An 18,728-nucleotide genomic window follows, 5' to 3' on the forward strand; every position below is an offset into this window, starting at 1 on the left:
CATGAAAATCTGTTAAAATGAAATATGGATTTAATTTATGAAAGGCATCATGTTTGTGTAGTGTTTCTTTTTTGACAATGATTCTCATGTATTTAGCCAATCTAGGAATATCATTTTTTTCTTCCCACAATACACAGTGTGAGACTGGATTTCTTTGGTGGATACTTGCTTGAAGTTTTTGAAGGATGTCAGCAGTTGGCAGAGAACACAGAGGTGGTGATATTCTTGCTGAATTTTAATACAAGCAAAGTGAAATGTCCAGAGTCATGACATTCACCCAGTGGTAAAATTTTGAAACATGTTGGGAGTCACTGTTCTTTTTGTATGATGGATTTTGGTGATCCTCTGAGTCTTTCCTGCATTCTGTCCTCCACACATATTAAACATATGGCCCTTTGTATCATGGAGTCTGGTGATCATCTGAGTCTCCCCTGAATTCTGTATTCCACACATACTAAACATAGGACTCCCCCCATTCCTTTACATACAAGATTTTTTCTTTCAAGGTAGCCTTTGTTGCCTTTAAGTGTTTTGGTTATTACAATGCTTTAATGGTGAACTTTTAAATAAAATACTATTAAATGAAAATGCTGTTGAATCCTTTTTATTTAACAAAATAAAATAAGATAAATTAAAACAAAATTATCACACTGAAGCTGGACAAAGCAAACACATCGAAGGAAAAGAGCCCCGAATTAAGGCACAAGAATCAGTGATCCACTCATTCAGATGTTTGGGAATCCAATGAAAATACTAAACTGAAAGCCATAATTGTAGGGGAAGCTGTGGCCACGCCTACTTAGGGGATGGCTACAGGTGTGCCTGACCACGCTTGCCAGGGTGTGGTCAGGGTGACGTAGAATGACTGTGTTTTCTCTTTCGGTTTCACTTTGGTACTTGCTGGACAGACTGCTGCCACGCCGGTTGGCTAGGTCGCTCTGTAAGTAAGGCTTTTCCCTATTAAATACACTTGTATTTCTACCTGACTCCATATTGGTAATTTCCCACTATACATAATAAATGCAGAGGACCTAGTGTAGACCCAAGAAGGCCCTGTGCTTGCTGATTCAGATGCTGTGAGTTTCTGTGAGCCTTGCTCAGTTGATTTAGAGCACCTTGTTCTCCTGGTGTTATTCATCCCCCATGGCTCTTACACACTTTTCACCTCCTCTTTCATGGGGTTTCTAAGCCCTGAGGGGAGGGATTTCATGGAGACATTCTATTTAGAGCTGTGCATTCCAAGGCCCATCTGTCTGTCTGTCTCCTCTCTCTGTGTGTGTCTGTCCTCTCTCTCTCTCTCTCTCTCTCTCTCTCTCTCTCTCTCTGTGTGTGTGTGTGTGTGTGTGTGTGTGTGTGTGTATAATGTCTGGCTGCAAATCTCTGTATTGCTGTTTGCTGCAGGAGAAGGCTTCTGTAAAGATGGCTGACCCTGACCAAGCCAGATATTGGTGGTGCACGCCTTTAATCCCAGCACTTGGGAGGCAGAGACAGGCGGATCTGTGAGTTTGAGGCCAGCCTGGTCTCCAGAGTGAGTGCCAGGATAGGCTCCAAAGCTACACAGAGAAACTCTGTCTCGAAAAACCAAAAAAAAAAAAAATAAAAAAATAAAAGATGGCTGACCAAACAACTTATCTATGAGTATAGCAGAATGTAATTAGGAGTCATTTTATTATTATTATTTTTAGATGATTAATATTTGGCTTTACCCTCACTCTCTGGGCTATTCAGTTTTTGGTTCTTGGTCACCCAAGCAGTATTGGATATGGGTTCCATCTCATAGATTGGGCCCCAAGTCAAATCAGACATTTAAGATAAAAAGGTGTGTGGTTGGGTTGATTTATATGTTTTTTTTTTTCTTTTTGGTAGCCTGAAGATTACCTTCCCTTATCAATGGACAATAGAACATAGGGATAAAGGTTCTATGCAAATACAGCTTGGCCCCTCCATATTCAATAAGTTGTATGTTTGTTGTCTTCAACAATTGAGGCTTACATTCAGTTTGTGGAGAGTAAAGCATTGTCTTGGCAACAGCCTGAGTTGTTTGCAGATTTCCATGAGACCCATTTGGCCAACAATTCATTCAAATGTAACCCACTGGAGACTTCATTTTGTGACAAGAGCTGGCCAGCTGGGACACTGCTTCCCCATTATTTGGAGGCTTCATTAGGATTTACTTCATATATTTTAGGAAGTTTCCACTGTAGTAGGTATACATACTACCCTTCAAATGCTCCTTAATTCTAGCTATTTCTCTACATATTTCCTACCCTTCCCCAGCTCACCCTCCAAATCCATAGTCTCTCACCAGTCCATCCATAAAATCTATACTATTTCTCCACCCCAGGGAGATCCTAGTGCCTTCCCCTATACCTAACCTTTCGGGGCCTATTTATTAACATAGGCATACAAAAATCCTTATTTCTCTGATAAAAATTGTTTGGGGCCAGGATACCATTGCTTATTTTTTCTTGTAAAACTTCATATAGGCTATAAACAAATTAATGCTAAAATAATCTATAGTTATCACCATCACCCTTCCCTACTATCCATTTCTTGCTTGAGGTAGCAATATGAAATTCATAGTTTGCTTTTGTGGTTATATGTACTTTTGGTTTGAAACCTTTCAAAACATATGGCTGTAATCTGATACTAAATATTGCCACAAATATATAATGATGTCCAGTAGTGTTTGGTAGAACACAGAGTCTCACACTTAGCAAGTGCTCTACCACTAAGTTACATCATGGACCTATGATAAGCTATAAAAATATCTTGTATAACACAGAGAATAGTAACTGAATACAGAGACCAACCAACATTACCTGATGAAGATTGTACCAGTGGGCACATGATGTTCAAACCCAGTCCCACACCTAAAATACAACTTTGTAAAGGCTCTGAGATAATGATACCATGACAAGTTTATAATTTTTCTTTTACCCTAGAGTAAATTGATTACTGTTTTATATAGATCTACATGAGAGTGTCTTTGTGGTGATATATTGTTTATGACATAATAAAGCTTGCTTGGAGATCAGAGGCCAGGCAGTAGTGGTACACACCTTTAATCTCAGGACTCAGGAGACAGAGGCAGATGGATCTCTGTGAGTTTAAGGCAACCCAGGGCTATATGAAAGCAAATCAGTCTAAAAGAGAAACAGAGATCTTTGATCCCAGTACTTGGGATGACACGTCTTTAATCCCAGCACCAGAAAGGTATACAAGATAGCAGCTCAGGGTATCATTCAGGTATTAGGCCTTCAATCTTAGGCATTCTGTCTCTTGTCACACTGAGGTTTCACGGAGCCAGGATTGCCCCAGCCTAGGTAGAGGTACGTGCTAGTGGCTGGCTGCTTTGCTTTTCTGATCTTCAGCTTGAACTCCAATATCTGTCTCTGGGTTTTTATTATTTGGGCTACAGTGTTTTACATTTATTTTTTCTTGTCCCTGAAACTTTGGATGAGGCCTTCATACTTTATTTTTGTGATCTCGTAACTACGCAACCCAACCACTCAATCATTTGCCTGAAAATACTTAATGAGGCTACAGAATATTTTGTGTAGGATACTTGCTCTCCTGTAGCCACATATTCTAGTACTTTCTTATTAATCAACTTCTTTTTACTAATTAAAACCCACCACTGTAATATGAACTATGTAGAGTTCCTACTATCTCTAAAATAGTTCTAAATAGCTCCCATAAATTAACTGATTAATTCTCATAACCTGTGAATAATACCTGTAGACATTAGATATGTAGAAGTCAAGTGGCATGCTTGTCACCTAAGTCATAATAGCAAGATAAGAAATATATATATTTCATATAAGGACATGTGAACACACACACACACACACACACACACACACACACACACACACAGAGAGAGAGAGAGAGAGAGAGAGAGAGAGAGAGAGAGAGAGAGAGAGAGAGACAGTGTAAATAATGCACTGAAAAGGTGTGGTACCTGGTGAACAAAGAGCTACAACTGAGTAGACTGCAAATCCTGAACTGGATACTATTTTTTTTTTTCATTTGCTCTACCTGTGCATTACCAAGCTCTCTTCAAACAGTAGATGCTTACTGTGTGCCAGGCACTGGATTTGCCCAGCATACACTATAATGAAGAAGATTGGCATGACTCTCGATCTCGTTGAGATCTAGTCTTTTCGGAAATCAAATACAACTTGCAATAAAGAAAATTAACAGAATTAAATTTGAAAGACATACTCAAAAGCATCAGACTGGGCTTTTGTAGCTCCTTTTGTATTGGTGGGATAAACAATGAATTTCTAAAGTAGGGACACTTAAATTTGAACCTGGCATAAGGCACCAATGTTGAACATGGGAAGATGCATGAGTAAGGAAAGAGGAACTAGATTACTAACTCTACAAGGAGGAAAAGATATGCATGGTGGAAAGTGAGAGAAAGAAAAGAACACACTATAAGATTGTTGTACCTACTCGAATATCAGATGAGGATCTGTTAGACAAGTCCACATGCCCTAACTTTTGTACTTGTTTTGTGAATAATGATAGTTAATGTTTCTTATACAAATAAAATTATAAGGTACAATTTGAAAAAAAGAAATACATATTTAATATAATATATTATTCATTGTATATAACATGTTAATAGTATATATCATATATATATATATATATGTTTGTCTTATTGGTTGATAAATAAAGCACTGTTGGCCAATAGGAAAGCAAGATAGGTGGGGCTAGGAGTCAAGGAGGATTCTGGGAAATGTAGTAAAGACAGGAGTCCCTCGAAGAGAGGACTCATGCCGCCAGCATCCTTGGTAAGATAAGTCTTTATAAAATATATAGATTAATGGTTATGGTTGATAATTAAGACTGAGCTAGCAAATGAGAAATCCTAGTCATTGGCCAGCAGCATTACAACTAACATAAGACTCTGTGTGTTGTTTGGGGGCCCTAGCATGATGGCGGAGCTCAGGCGGCTGGTGGAAAGTGTTATCATTACAAATTTACATATATAATATATATTTTCTCACAGTGAAATAATATTTGCCTGTAGTGATCAGGAATGGACATTTGGGTATGTGACTTAAGACATTGTCCTAAACAATAATGGTTTTCCATTTCATATTAACTTGAAGTCATTTGTAAAATACAATTAAATGAGAAAAGTAATAACAATGAACCAAATTGTGAATGAGATCTGTTTTCACACCTTCTCCATGGTGCTATATTAATTTTTGTTTTTGTTGTCTTTCTTAGTTTTTTTATAAGACTTCAGTGCAAACATATATTGCATTTACAACTTTTAGCTGGAAGAGAGGACTGAAAGGAAGTGGAGACTCTTGTGTTCAGATTTAGTAAGGCTTTGTCCTGTTGTAGAGATTGATTTTTTTCCCTATAAACAAGTCTCTCAGTTTGCTATATTATACAAGTGCAGTCAACACTGTGACAACATTCATAGTACTGAGCAGTAGACTAAAGTGCTATTTCCATATTAAGAGTGTAATAGCTTCCAAAGGGGATGGACTCTACTGTGTGGGGAGGAAGGGAGTACAGCCAGCTTTTGAGTTGAAGAGGGATAAAGAGTGGTCCATTTATAGATCTGGAATTTTAAAGCTTTGGAAAGGGAAGAAGAATATTTTAAAAGTACTTCTGTGAAACTTTCCTGTTAGGCAGCATTCCTGATGGAAACTTTTTTAAAAACAGCTCCAGCACTCATTTGTCTCAACAGCTGCAGGTACTTGAACCTCGGCTTCTACAGTGTCCACGGCCTCTCGAACAATGAAAGTGGAAATTATCAGAGAAACAAACCATGTCTGAATGAAGTTAAGTGCTGCGTAATTACACACCAGCGTTACCATTTGGCTGCTGGTTCGGCCCCCTGCAGGCACACGTGCTGTACATGCTCTCACACACCCAATCAAATCCACAAAGACCATTCATTACATATTGTTCAAGGCACCCTTAGCTTGAAAAAGACTAGCTCAACTTTATTCCTCGATTCTTTCTATTACTGTTTCTATTCCCTTTGTTCTTATATATGTTTAACAGTTCTATTTTTCCAAAGGACTGTCACTATGCTGTTCTATCAGAAGTGTGGCGATTGGAGAGTGTAAAGTTAATATGGCAGGAGGGGGAATGTCTGCCCTTCTAAGTGGCTCCCTGGATTCCTTGAAAAATTGGTAATAATTGTCTCTCCATCTTCTCTTGTGCATAATGGAGAGTGTAAAGGCTCCAGAAAAAACTTAAGTACCTACAGCTGTTGAGATCAAGACAGCCATATGAAAAAAAAAAAAAAAAACTCAGTGAGTCTAAATTAGTACCATTTATGCTTGCTTTTTATTGAGTAAAGACCATATTTATGTCTTTACAACATTTGTTTTGTAAAGGATTTATATCCACATAGAAAATGATCAATCCCTCAACAAGATGAAACAAACAAATCAGGATTTTCTTGCAATAGTAAAGGTTCATTTTTCTAGAAACTTCCAGCTTAGCAAATTGTTTCTTTTTATGGTTTACTCTAGCATAAACCTACAAGCCACAAGGAGGAGCTTTTGCTCACCGAAGGATGTAGAGATCCATCTTGCTGAGCAGTCATAGATGCTTATGTCTCCTAAAGACACTTTCCCATACATAGCTTACTGCCACTTGGCAGTTGTAATTAAAATAGGATATCTTCAACTTTCAGGAAGAGGAGAAAATCCAAGTTTAAACTGTGTTATTGAAGGAAAGAATGAAAGAATTAACTTGAAATTTTGATTTGGTTTTGTTATTAAAGGATATATTGTAATATCTAGTGCACAGTATTTTTTCCTTTTTGACAGTTAAAGATGTACAGACATCTATTTTCATTTTCTTAATTTTTTGTGTCTGTTTCTCTCTCTCTCTCTCTTTCTATCCCTCCCTCCCTCCTCTCTCTCTCTCTGTCTCTCTCTTTCTCTCTCTCTCTCTGTCTCTCTCTCTCTCTCTCTCTCTCTCTCTCTCTCTCTGTGTGTGTGTGTGTGTGTGTGTGTGTGTGTGTGTGTGTGTGCATGTGTGCCTGCACCACATGAGTGTAGTTTCCCACACAGGCTAGAAAGGGGGTGTTGGAGACTATGGAGTTGAAATTACAGATGGTTGTAAGCCAGTCCATGTAGATGCTAGGTGCTGACTATTGGTCCTGTGGAAGAACAACAGGAATTCTTAAGCACTGAGGTATCTCTCTAGCTTACACACACCAAGAAATCCCACTATCAATCTCCCCGTGCCCATTCTTTCTCTACAATACCCCCAAATCCAAAGGATGCCAGGATTTTTATGCCTTAAGTTTAACAGGAAAATTCTAATTGAGTATTTTCCATAAGTCCTTGTAAATTTCTTCATAGAATATTGCAAAAGAAATTTATATAAAACAATTTGAAAGGGAAGAGTTACTTAATCTTTCTTCCAGTGAGTTTGCATATGGATTCTTTCAAAAATGTTCTCTAATTATGGAGATATAGTGCTACATTGTCACATTATTCTCCTGTTTGTTATATTTTGTTTTCTATTCCCAAATGAAACTATCTAAGGAGTTTCAAGGGAAAAGTTATTTCTCTGCAAAACATGAGCGAGTAGGAGTTAATAGAGTTTTTAAAAACCATGAGGTTTAAGTGTTTCCTATAAAGTAAGCTCAACTTTTATTTACTGGATTAGAATGAAATAAACACTTCTAACTTGACTCTCTCAGCATCAGGGAAGCCTTCTGAGCAATCATATTGTGTTCAATCTTTTATTACCTGCCTCAGGCCCTGTGCAAATACTGTTAGTTTCAGAGGTCCTTCACTAATCCAAATGCCTGGATCTGTTGAAATTTGGATCTGTAGGGCCCCAGGGACTTCATGAAAACAGACACTCTCCTCTCGAATAGTCCCTGGTTTACCATATTGTGTTTTGCTATATTAAGCACTGGAAAGCTGGTTGAAATTCGACATTCTTAGACATAAATGGAAGCTGAAGTCCTTTAATGACTATAATCTTGGTAGCAGTGTTAATGTTACAGGTTTACTTTTAATCTGTGGTGATTTTTTTTTTTTGATCCAGTAAGATGAGTCTCATAAGTGATTTTAGATCATTCTAACAACCCCTTTCTTCAACTATTAGCTGAGAAATCAGACAAGAAGCTCTCATAATTGTTGAGGTCTAGGGGTATATTTATTTTATTGTCTGTAATATTTTTGATAACAATACTTGTGTTGAGATGTGTCTGATCATCAAAATTAAATTTATCTCCTTTTTTTTAGTTACTAGATCTTGTCATCTCTTTGGGGATAGGAACATGAACCAAGGTGGCTTCTTCTGAGCTTGGCATCTCAACCTGGTTCTTCATGTATTCAAGAAGTTAGGATTGTTTGTTGGCTCTTGTAAAGAAAAAAATCAACATAGTTTTTCCAAAATCTTCAACCTACTTATTGTTCAAAGGCACCTGGATCAACATGATATCTTAGATTCTATTATTGTTGCTGTAAATTAATGAATGCTATTGTCTGTCTCAATGCCAACAGCATTAATCAATGTGCTGACAGACCTCTTAAAAGGCATGAATACTTTCATTTAGTCTTTCTCTGTTATGATAAATCTTTCCACCAAAGCTGCCCGAGCCCTACCGCCACGTGGGTGGTCTCTGCCAGCCGCCTGAGTTCTGCCTGCCGCGTGGATGGACAAAATAATACAGAGACATATTAGGTACAAAGCTGCTTGGCCAACGACTAGGATTCTCATCTGCTAGCTCAGTCTTAATTACCATAAATCTATATACTTTATAAGACTTATCTTATAGATGATGCCTTCTGCTGGCACCCTCTCTTGCCGGTGGATCACATTGCACCACTGAGGATGAGCAGAGGGGAAAAAGGACACTTCCTGTTTCTCCTTGCTTAAATATGAGTCTCCTTGCTATGTCACTTCCTGACTGGATCACCACTTCTCTACTACATTTCCCAGAATCCTCTTTGATTCCTAGACCTGTCTAACTTGCTGTCTCATTGGCCAAACAGTATTTTATCATCCAGTAAGACAAACACAGAGAAGCACTTCCCCCATCATTTCTCCACTGTTATTCACCAACAACCACTGTATATCCTTTATATCCTTTTAATATTTTTAGGTTTCCCATAATATATCCTTTCCTAAGTCTTTTTTTTTTTTTTTTTTTTTGTACAGGACTATCATCTGACCTGAACTACTACCATCTTCAGGAGTCCATCTGTGTCACGGGCCATGAAGATACAGTAGGTGTTAAATAGTGCTAACTCTTAATAGCTTGCCTTTTTGTCTTACTCAGACAAATTGCACTCAATTAGCTCACTTTCACCTCAGAACAAGTTCAAACTAAAGACATTTTGTAAATAGATCGTAAGTTTAAAAACTTACAGCTATGTACAATGTCAGAGCCATAGATATCCAACCATTCTTTACTTGCCAGTCTACTAACAATAGATCTGTGTCTTAAAGTCGTCATTGGCCACTGTGCCCTCCTTGTCTGGTCATGGTTTTGCTCCTATAGTCTTGGACTCTTGTGTTGCCATGGTAAACGGCTTAACTCCTTATCACTTCAAGGCTCCCAAAGGAGAAGAGGTTAGAAGAAGGACAGAGGTTAGAAAATAGAAGAAGCTTAGAGAGGTTAGAAGTAAGACAGGATTATTAGAGTAGAAACATAACAATAAAGAGCACAAGAAATAAAGAGCATGATGTTCCGATTATGTGTGAAGTTACTATAGAAATCTTTTACCCACCTCTTTCACTCCTGAGAAGCATTTCACCTTTGGAGCCCTGGGTAGGGGCTGGAGCAGGTCCCTTAGACCTTACACACCTAAGCCATTTTAGCAATACCATCACAGCGGGGATTTTTGGCTGCTGCTGTTGTCTTTACAAAGAAGGAGAAAAAAGGTCACAAGAGTTTTGCTGAGTATCTAGTCCACCATCCCAGCCAGCTGTTAGCAGTTCTTCCCTAATTGTACTTGGCCTCAGGGTCTCTTGGAAAAGCTAGAGGATATAGTTTGGGAAGTATCAGGGGAGAAGTCTATAGATTGAAGTTTCTGTCCCACCCAGTCCCTCAGACATTTAGTCCCAAATAAACACACAGATGCTTATATTAATTATAAACTGTTTGTCCAATGGCTTAGGCTTCTTATTGGCTAGATATCTCTTCACAAGGTCTTGGCTTATCAATGATGCCCAGACCTCTTGCACCCTCAGCAGCTGCATGGTTTCTCTCTGGTGACTCACTCTCTCTGTGTTCCTCTTCTCAGAATTCTCCTAGTCTGGTGGCCTCACCTATACTTCCTGCCTGGCTACATCCTGCTTATCTATTGGCCAAAACAACTTTATTCATCAATCAATAAGAGAAACATATATTCACAGCATACAGAAGGACATCCTTCATTAGAAGTCAATCTACATGGCACTAGGGGAGTGTCTTAGTTATTTTTTTATTGTTGTGATCAAACATCATGACCAACACAATTTAAGGAAAACATGTAATGTTAGCTTATGGGTTTTAGTTGGTTTGAGTTCATGATGTCAGAGCAAAGATCAGCTGAGAGCTCACATATTAATCTACAAACAAAAGGTGTGAACACACAGACACATAAACACACACACACCATACGGTGGAGAGAGACTGAAGTCCTGAGGTGAATTTGAGCTGTTGATATGCGCATGGCTGTGTCAAGTACTCAATAGCCTCAGACCCATGGGAAAATGGCAAAACATTCTATTCTAGTCCTTGTGTGTACAGAAAATGCTCACTATAGCTTTCTGACTGAGATGTTTACAACCTGAAGACTGCTACACTACAGAGATTGCTTCTATTTACATCAGCTAAATGGTCTTCTTGATGCAGGTGTATACTATAAACCCTGCCTTCATGTTTATCTGTATGTAATGATTCTGTACCCTTGTTCAGCTGTATGAAAAACTCCTGCCTTTCTGTCGAACTCTTTCTAATAACTATAACAAGCTTTGGGTGTTTGTGTGTCTCTTGGTCTATCTGTTTTCATTCCATGACTTCCCCATTTAGGTCCAAGTCCCTGAGGCCAAGCAAACACTTTAAAGAGAACAATATGCGTGAAGACCCAGAGAAGGCAGAAGCATGCTGTATTTGAAGAACTAAAGAGTGCTGAGGATAACTGGAACATGGAACTCAGAGGGTGGATGGAAATACTAGGAAAAATAGGGCTATCTCACAAGGGTCTTGTAAGCTGTGCTGAGAATTCAACATTTTGCTAAGGGCAAGAAGAAGCTATTGGAGTATTTAAGTTAGAAAGGAACATAATTACTTTTGAATTTTTTGAACACTCAGTTTCATTATGGAAAAGAAAATGAATGAATCAGAATTGGAGACAGATAGATGAGGTAGCAGAAGCAGGAGGAGAGTTGGAGATTTCTTGAAATACAATAGGAGCAAGAAACAAATTTTAAAGTGATCTTTGGAGAAAGAAATGCCATGTAGTGTTTGGGTGAGAGAGATGGTGCTTGAGAGACTTTACTTATTTGTTTTTTTGGTTTTTTTTTTTTTTTGCTCCTACAAGGCTGGAAGTTAGCATTATCTAAAAGTGACTTTGTAGATTTGTAAGTACCTAACATCTTGATGTAGAGATTATTTTCCTGGCTGTGAATCTAGGCTCTGATGCTTGTCCAGGGCTTGATCTTCAGCAGGCTTTTCTCATTTCTATCTCAGTTTTCCTTACATCATTGGGACAATGGCTCCTAATCAGAAGTTTATTGTGATGGTAGGTTGAGAGATTATTAATGATGAACTTGGAATCATGCTGAGTGCAGAGAAGGCTGTGATACATGTTAGCCATTATGATTATTGTTATTACTCTATAGTGCATCTACAGTGGTTCTCAACCTTCTAATGCTGTGACTATTTAATATAGTTCCACAGCCATGAGGCTCTATTCATTGCTCTTCATAACTGTCAATTTGCTACTGTTATGAGTTGTAATGTAAATATCCGTGTTTACTGATGATTGTAGCTGAACACTGTGAAAGGGTTGTTCAATCTTCCCAAGTGGTCATGACCACAGGTTCTAGACAAAGATGACAATCTGGCTTCTGCATATTTAGAGTAGAACGGGGTAGGTTATCAATAAATGTGTACCAAATTCAGTGCCTATTGTATAGTGGAAATAAATGATTCCTAAAAGGAGGGTTCCTTATAGTTATTGCTGATACCTTATCATTTTAAAAGTAAAATTCAATGTTAAAATATTTCAAGATCCCTGAATGGAAAAGTATTTTATGACATAAAAATGTAAATTATTATTCTTCAACAAGTTTGTAATGAAACATTTCAATAATATATTAGATTAGTTGGAGATTTGATATTTTATAAGATCAGGTTAAATATCTTTGGTACATCAATTAGAGATCATACAGTTTTATTGAGCAAAATCATGAATTTACAATGGTTCACTTATTTAGTATAAGTGTGGATTTCTTGACTGGCAACTTGGTAAGACAATTTCTGTGCTTCTGAAGAATCTATTGTACTTCTTCACAGGATGGTGCTGTGAGTTTTCTGTGTCATGCAGTTATTTTCATTGGAAATTTTTCATGTAGCAGACAGAGGTGGTCCCAAAGGGAAATGCAGATTTTCTTTTATGAGGAGGTGTGGGTAGGGTAGTTCACTGCATTTGGCAGTCAAGTACTTCTGCTGTGAATTGGCTGCTGAAGCTTAAAGGATAAGAGATAGTGAACATGATCTGAGCACTTTATCCTATGCTATGCTTACATTTTGGTTATGTAATCTTATTTGAATTCATACAGCATCTCTATTCTATACAGATGTGAAGTCAAGGCTTAGGGAAGTAAAGGGGCTGCCTGAAGCCATACAGAATATCAGGGAAGAATGCAGAGAAGTGATGAATTTTGTGGGGAGATACAGTGGCACAGAAAAGAGTAAGCCAGAGCAACTGACAGATCAAAGCAGTAGAGAAAGAGGTTGTGGGCAAAGACATGAAGGAAGAGATGGCTAAATAGTGAGCTCTGTGTCATAGTCAGTTCACAGACTTTGGTAACTTGTGAAGATGCTGAAGAAGGAGTGATACACAGAAACCATGGTGAGTGAAGTTCTTTCATGGTACACAGAAGGTGCAGAGTGCTGCTAGACCCATAGGCTGCAAAGGTCCACGCTTGAACTTACTTGAGCCATATTCTTATGGTTCAAGTATGGCAGACATCAGACAGCCACACTGACTTCAGTGGATTCCATGGAAGTGATGTTTGGCTGTGGGTATGAAGAACTCACTTCTTTATGGCCTGGGAATTTGGGGTTGTGTGAAGACAGAATCAGAACACAAGGCCTGATTTCCTTGTGGCAGAGTCACATGATGCCTGATTGTTTTCACCACCATAAAACAACTACCCCAGACCTTAGTGGCTAGAATACCATGTTACTATACTGTATAACTCCAAAGCTCAGTATTTTGGACCAGACTTGTCTGCATGTTCTTCTATTTGACATTGACAGAGGTCATTTTGTGGTACTAAAATGGTCAGTTGACTGATCTTGAAGATTCAAAGGTAAGGCTGACAATATAGCTCAGGCGGTATAATTCTGATTTAGAACAGAAAGCCCTAGATTTTATACCCACACAGTAAATGAGGCTTGGTGGTACACTTTTGTAATTCTAGCACTATGGAGGTAGATGAAGGATTAGGCTTTCAAAGCTCATTCTTGGTTACATGGTGAGTTCAAAGCTAGTTGAACTATAAAGTGGCTGTCTCAAAAATGAAACAAAACAAACGACAATCAGAAAACCCAACAAAATAAAAAACCTAAAACAAAACACCCCCCAATATCCAAGATAGCTTTCATTCATATGTATAGTTCCTTGGAAGGGATGGCTAGAAGTAAGAGCTCAACCAGGGGTTTAGTTAGAATGCCTTCAGTTGAAGTCTCCAATAAGTCAAGTTCTGGGACAAGTCATGACAATTGGCTTCTCCCAGAGTGAGCATTTCAAGACACCCCAGTGGAAACAGCAGTTTCTTGGGATTTGCCTTAGGACTCTCAGGACATGGCTTCTTTGTATTCCACAGATTAAGCACATAAACTACTAAGGACAATTCAGATTTAAGGAGGGAGGAAGGAATTAAGCTCCTTCCTTCAATATGTGAGGCTCAGCCAAGGATTTACAGATATCTTTAATTAATCACACAGCTGACTTCAGTTATATAGCCCATAAGCAATTTATATTGCTTCCTTGCAGAAGTTCTTGTTCAGTTACCATTCAGATATAAACATCATTCTTAGTGCAAATCTCACCATCAAGGAGAAAACAGCATCTTCTCTTTTAGGATACACCCAACTTCTCAACAACACAAAGTAGTATTTTTCTGTCAAAGGCTAGGCAATACTTTCAAGTTGATTGGGGTCAAGAACTGTGATGATAGTAATTTTGACAGACTCAAAAGCTAAACAGAATTATTTCAGGCAACACATATCTGGATGAACCCTCAAAGAGAGACAGGCAGGAATTTCTGACTATACCACTAGAACAGTGAAACCATCTACAAGAACAGCTGTAACAAATATTTTAGACATTCCCTTCCTAAGAGACATCTATAAATTGTGTTCATACATCTAAGAATTTTGTATCAATACCATTGCTCTGCAACAGTAAGAACATGCAAGTTTTAAAGAAATGAGAGCCTGTGTTATAAGTATATATTCTTTTACTTTTTACTTAAGTGAGAATGCTAATGGTTAAAATCCAGGATTACTGAGGTTAAAATCTGTTGTCAACTGTGACTTGCTGCTACATAATGTTTGTCAAGTTATATAAAGTCCTGGCAGTTTCCCAGTAGTCAGCCAATAAGGAACAACAGCTAGTTTATAGAAGTATAGTTCAGGTAAATAAGATAATCCATGGAGATTCTCACAGAATTGTACATGCATGTAGCAAAAACTTGATAAACATTCTTAAATGCCCTTTAAAATTCCTGATTCATAGGGACAGCTTAGTCCTTTGTAAGTACAATGATCATCAGGTCCACTGGCCCCTTGTTAATACACACTAAAGGGATTAAACAACAATGGACTCACTATAGGATCTGATAAAATCAGAATGAACTTTGAAGTGTTTGCCCTGACTGTGTTCTCAAGACACAGAGATACCCAAAAATCAATGTAGAAGTAGATACCCAATTGCCCAAACATGAGAAGGAAGTACTTATGACAAATAGCAGGGCTAGAAGTTCTCTGAATGTTGAGAATGCCAATTTATATAAAAACCATCCATAAGTTGAGACCTTAAATTATTTTCTAAAACATGGGCACTAAACTGAGGTCAGTAGAGCATTTTGTCTGCCACCACAAAGCAATGCTGTATTAAACCTATTTAACCAAAGATAGAATGATTTTTAAGAAATTAGCTGTTGGAAAAATAGCTTCAACAGATTTAACTCACTAGCTATGATAAAGGCAAAGCCTATTAACAATAATTGGTGAGTTCTTAGAAACTAAGAACCCATAATTAAATTTTATTGTCTTGTGAGTGATTTGGATTAATTATATCCATAATAGGCACACAGTCACCCCCTCCCACTTTAGAGTTGGGGGTGGCTGCTTCTTCATAGAATCTAGGCATTTCCTGCAACCCTTGAGCATTCTGTGTACTGCCAAGGCAAATCTGCTACAAAGCCCGTTTCCTCTTAGGATTTACTGAAAAGTGACAGGTGTTGATTTGCTGGTATCTTTCTCAACAGATCCGAATGAGCTAAACAAAATGACTTCTCTACCCATTTAGGCAGAAAAATAAATGGGGACACCAGCTAATGAGTGAATGTAGAGTTAGCTGGACTCAAAGCCTTCCAAGCTGTTGGCAGCTGGAATCAAAAGAGGAATCATGCAGACAGTTGCTCATGTTTATTGCTGAACATGAAATTAGAAAGATGCTTCATCTTCTCCACAGGTGCAAGAGCATATAGTTATTAATTGCAGCAAAACACGCTTATTGACAACCCCAAGCCTGCAAAATCCCACACTCAGCAAATGGCTTTCAAAGTTCATCCAAAAAACACTTCAGAATCAATACAAAAGCATCGCACAGTTGATGAATGTGTGCCCAGCAGAATTGTGCATCCTGGAAGCACAGCATAGACTGTCTCTCGATATTTATATAGTCGAGTACCGTGGATGCTTTCTTTGTTCTTTTGGGGAGGGGGCACCAATTATATAAAACATTCTTCAACTTTCCACTGTGGGTAGGTAAACTCTAAACTATGGGGAGGGTTGAACCTATTTTGTTTGTCTTCAGGTTTTAAAAACAGTTTTACCTTTTCATTGAGTCTTAAGCCATGTAAGATCATGTGTTCATCTCATAAATTTAGCAAATGTCTATTAGGCACATTATTTAGGCAAATTACTGGACAAATTCTATTCTTAATACTAGAATTCTTAATACTAGAATTCTTAATACTAGAATTCTTAATAATAAGAATTCTATTCTTAATACTAGACTACTAGAATATATAAATACACACTTAGGGCTTAAATTCTTATTGAAATGATGTTATGAACTAATTGTGACATATCATCAGAGAGTATTTCATTAAGTTCTGAATTATAACCAAAGGACATTAAGAGCCACCTTGGTTTGAAGGGGATAAACACTTGAAGGAATTGCAAAGAGGGGCTTCTGAGCTATGATTCCCATGTTATTAAATGAATATACATAGTTTATTTAGTTGTTGTTTTTCTAACTTATTTCAGATAGGATTTGAGATAGTATAAAATAGCAAGATCAAAATAAAACAATCAGACAGGCAAATAAATGTTATAAGTAACTCAAGGGGTGACTACAAAACTGAATGTTTCTGCTGCTTGAAACTAGGTCTTTAACTTGATCCTGTCTCTTGGATCCTGTCTCTCTAATCAGGAGTAGAAGTACAATTAGGGCAAGAGACATATGATTCCAGATGAACCACAGGAGTTTCAGTCATTCTTGTGAGTAAATACAAAAGATGAGTATCTCCAGGAAATATTTTAGGTATGGTGGGAATAATATTTAATTATTGAATGTATTTATATAATATTTTATACTATATAGATTTACAGTTGCTTGTTTTGCAACTCAGATCATTAGCTTCATGTATTTATATATTCAAGTAAGCATTTAAAATGTTTATTAAGAAATTGTCATGTGCCTTGGAGACAAACTGATGATCGAGACAGATGATAGTCAGAAATGATATTTATAAATCAGGTGATAAATCAATAAACTCATTTCAAAGAATTGTGATATGACACAATCAGATAATGTGAAATGGAGTAACTGGATAGATGGATTTGATGTAACTCAAGACACATTTTAGTGAATGGAAGGAAGTGCTCCTGACAAGATGAGGAAGAAGAATGTCTAGGTATGGAGATCAGAGATTTTGCTAGGTCTCAGGAAAGAAAACAGTGGGTGTGTTGGGAAAATGAAGCTGCTATAGCTGATCATATGGGAGGAAATGAAGAGGAATTGAGGTTTTAGAGTGAGTGGAGTTGTGCTGGAGAGCTGTTATCAGAGAGATGGCTCAGTTATTACAAAGCATGTACTTTTATTGAAAAGGATCCCAGTTTGATTCCCAGCAATCATGTTAAGCATAAATTTGTGGGGATGTGACTTGTTATAGCAATAGAATACTCAGATTAACATTTCCCTAATCTTATAAACAAACTATAAATTAACATATGTTTCTGGGAAAAATATTAGAAGGCATTCTAAAGAACAGTCAGGGTACAACTGTGGCTGATCTTTCAAAGGCATCAACAGTCCTACCTTTAAAATGGTTGACAGAAAAAACCTATATGGATTTCACAATGGCCTTTAGCAACAAAGTAACTTCAGGCTTTAGGACAGCTGGTACAGGAGCCCCTAAATGCTCAGCATATTGAAGAATCAACAACCCCCTGGAATTCTCCTGTATTTGTATTTAAAAAGAAATCTGGAAAATGGAGAATAGTAAATGAACTCTCCACAGTCTGGAACTGCCTTGCGTTCTTTATTACCTAAAGGGTGGTGTCTTATAGTTAATGATTTAAAACATTGTTTCTTTTACTATCCCTGTACAAAAAAAATACAGAGAAAAAACTTTTTTCTTTCCAAAACAAGAAATCTGAAACTAATCTCCCTTCTTAAACTTTCCCCTTCTCTGGGGGACCATGTATGTCTCTCTTAGATTCCTCCTTGTTGCCTAACTTCTCTGGTGGTGTGGGTTGTAGGTTGGTAATCCTTTGCTCTATGTGTAAAATCCATATATGAGTGAGTGCATACTATGTTTGTCTTTTTTGTGACTGTGTTACCTCACTCAGAATGGTTTCTTCTAGTTCCATCCATTTGCCTGCGAATTTCAAGACTCTATTGGTTTTTCTTCTGCTGAGTAGTACTCCATTGTGTAATTTTTCTGTATCCATTCTTCAGTTGAGGGGCATCTATGTTGCTTCCAGGTTCTGGCTATTACAAATAATGTTGCTATGAAAATAGTTAGATAGATATCTTTGTTGTATGAAGGTGCTTCTTTTGGGTATATGCCTAAGAGTGGGATTTCTGGATCTTGTGGTAGACTGATTCCCATTTTTCTAAGGAATCGCCATACTGATTTCCAAAGTGGCTGTACAAATTTGCACTCCTACCAGCAGTGGAGGTGTGTTCCCCTTTCTCCACATCCTCTCCATCATTAGTTATTGGTATTTTGATTTTAGCCATTCTAACAGAAGTAAGATG

At 37.7% G+C, this 18,728-nt stretch overlaps 1 long non-coding RNA gene across 1 annotated transcript; it reads left to right on the top strand.

The window, feature by feature from the left end:
• The first annotated feature begins 905 nt into the window (after nucleotides 1–905).
• On the top strand, nucleotides 906–12,118 carry LOC107977783. Its single transcript, XR_003481516.2, has 3 exons — nucleotides 906–940; nucleotides 9,172–9,239; nucleotides 11,030–12,118. It is a non-coding gene; the product is annotated as an uncharacterized LOC107977783 (long non-coding RNA).
• Nucleotides 12,119–18,728: the final 6,610 nt, after the last annotated feature.

This window comes from Cricetulus griseus, chromosome 2 (assembly GCF_003668045.3).
Source record: "Cricetulus griseus strain 17A/GY chromosome 2, alternate assembly CriGri-PICRH-1.0, whole genome shotgun sequence".
Classification (NCBI taxonomy): Eukaryota; Metazoa; Chordata; class Mammalia; order Rodentia; family Cricetidae; genus Cricetulus; species Cricetulus griseus.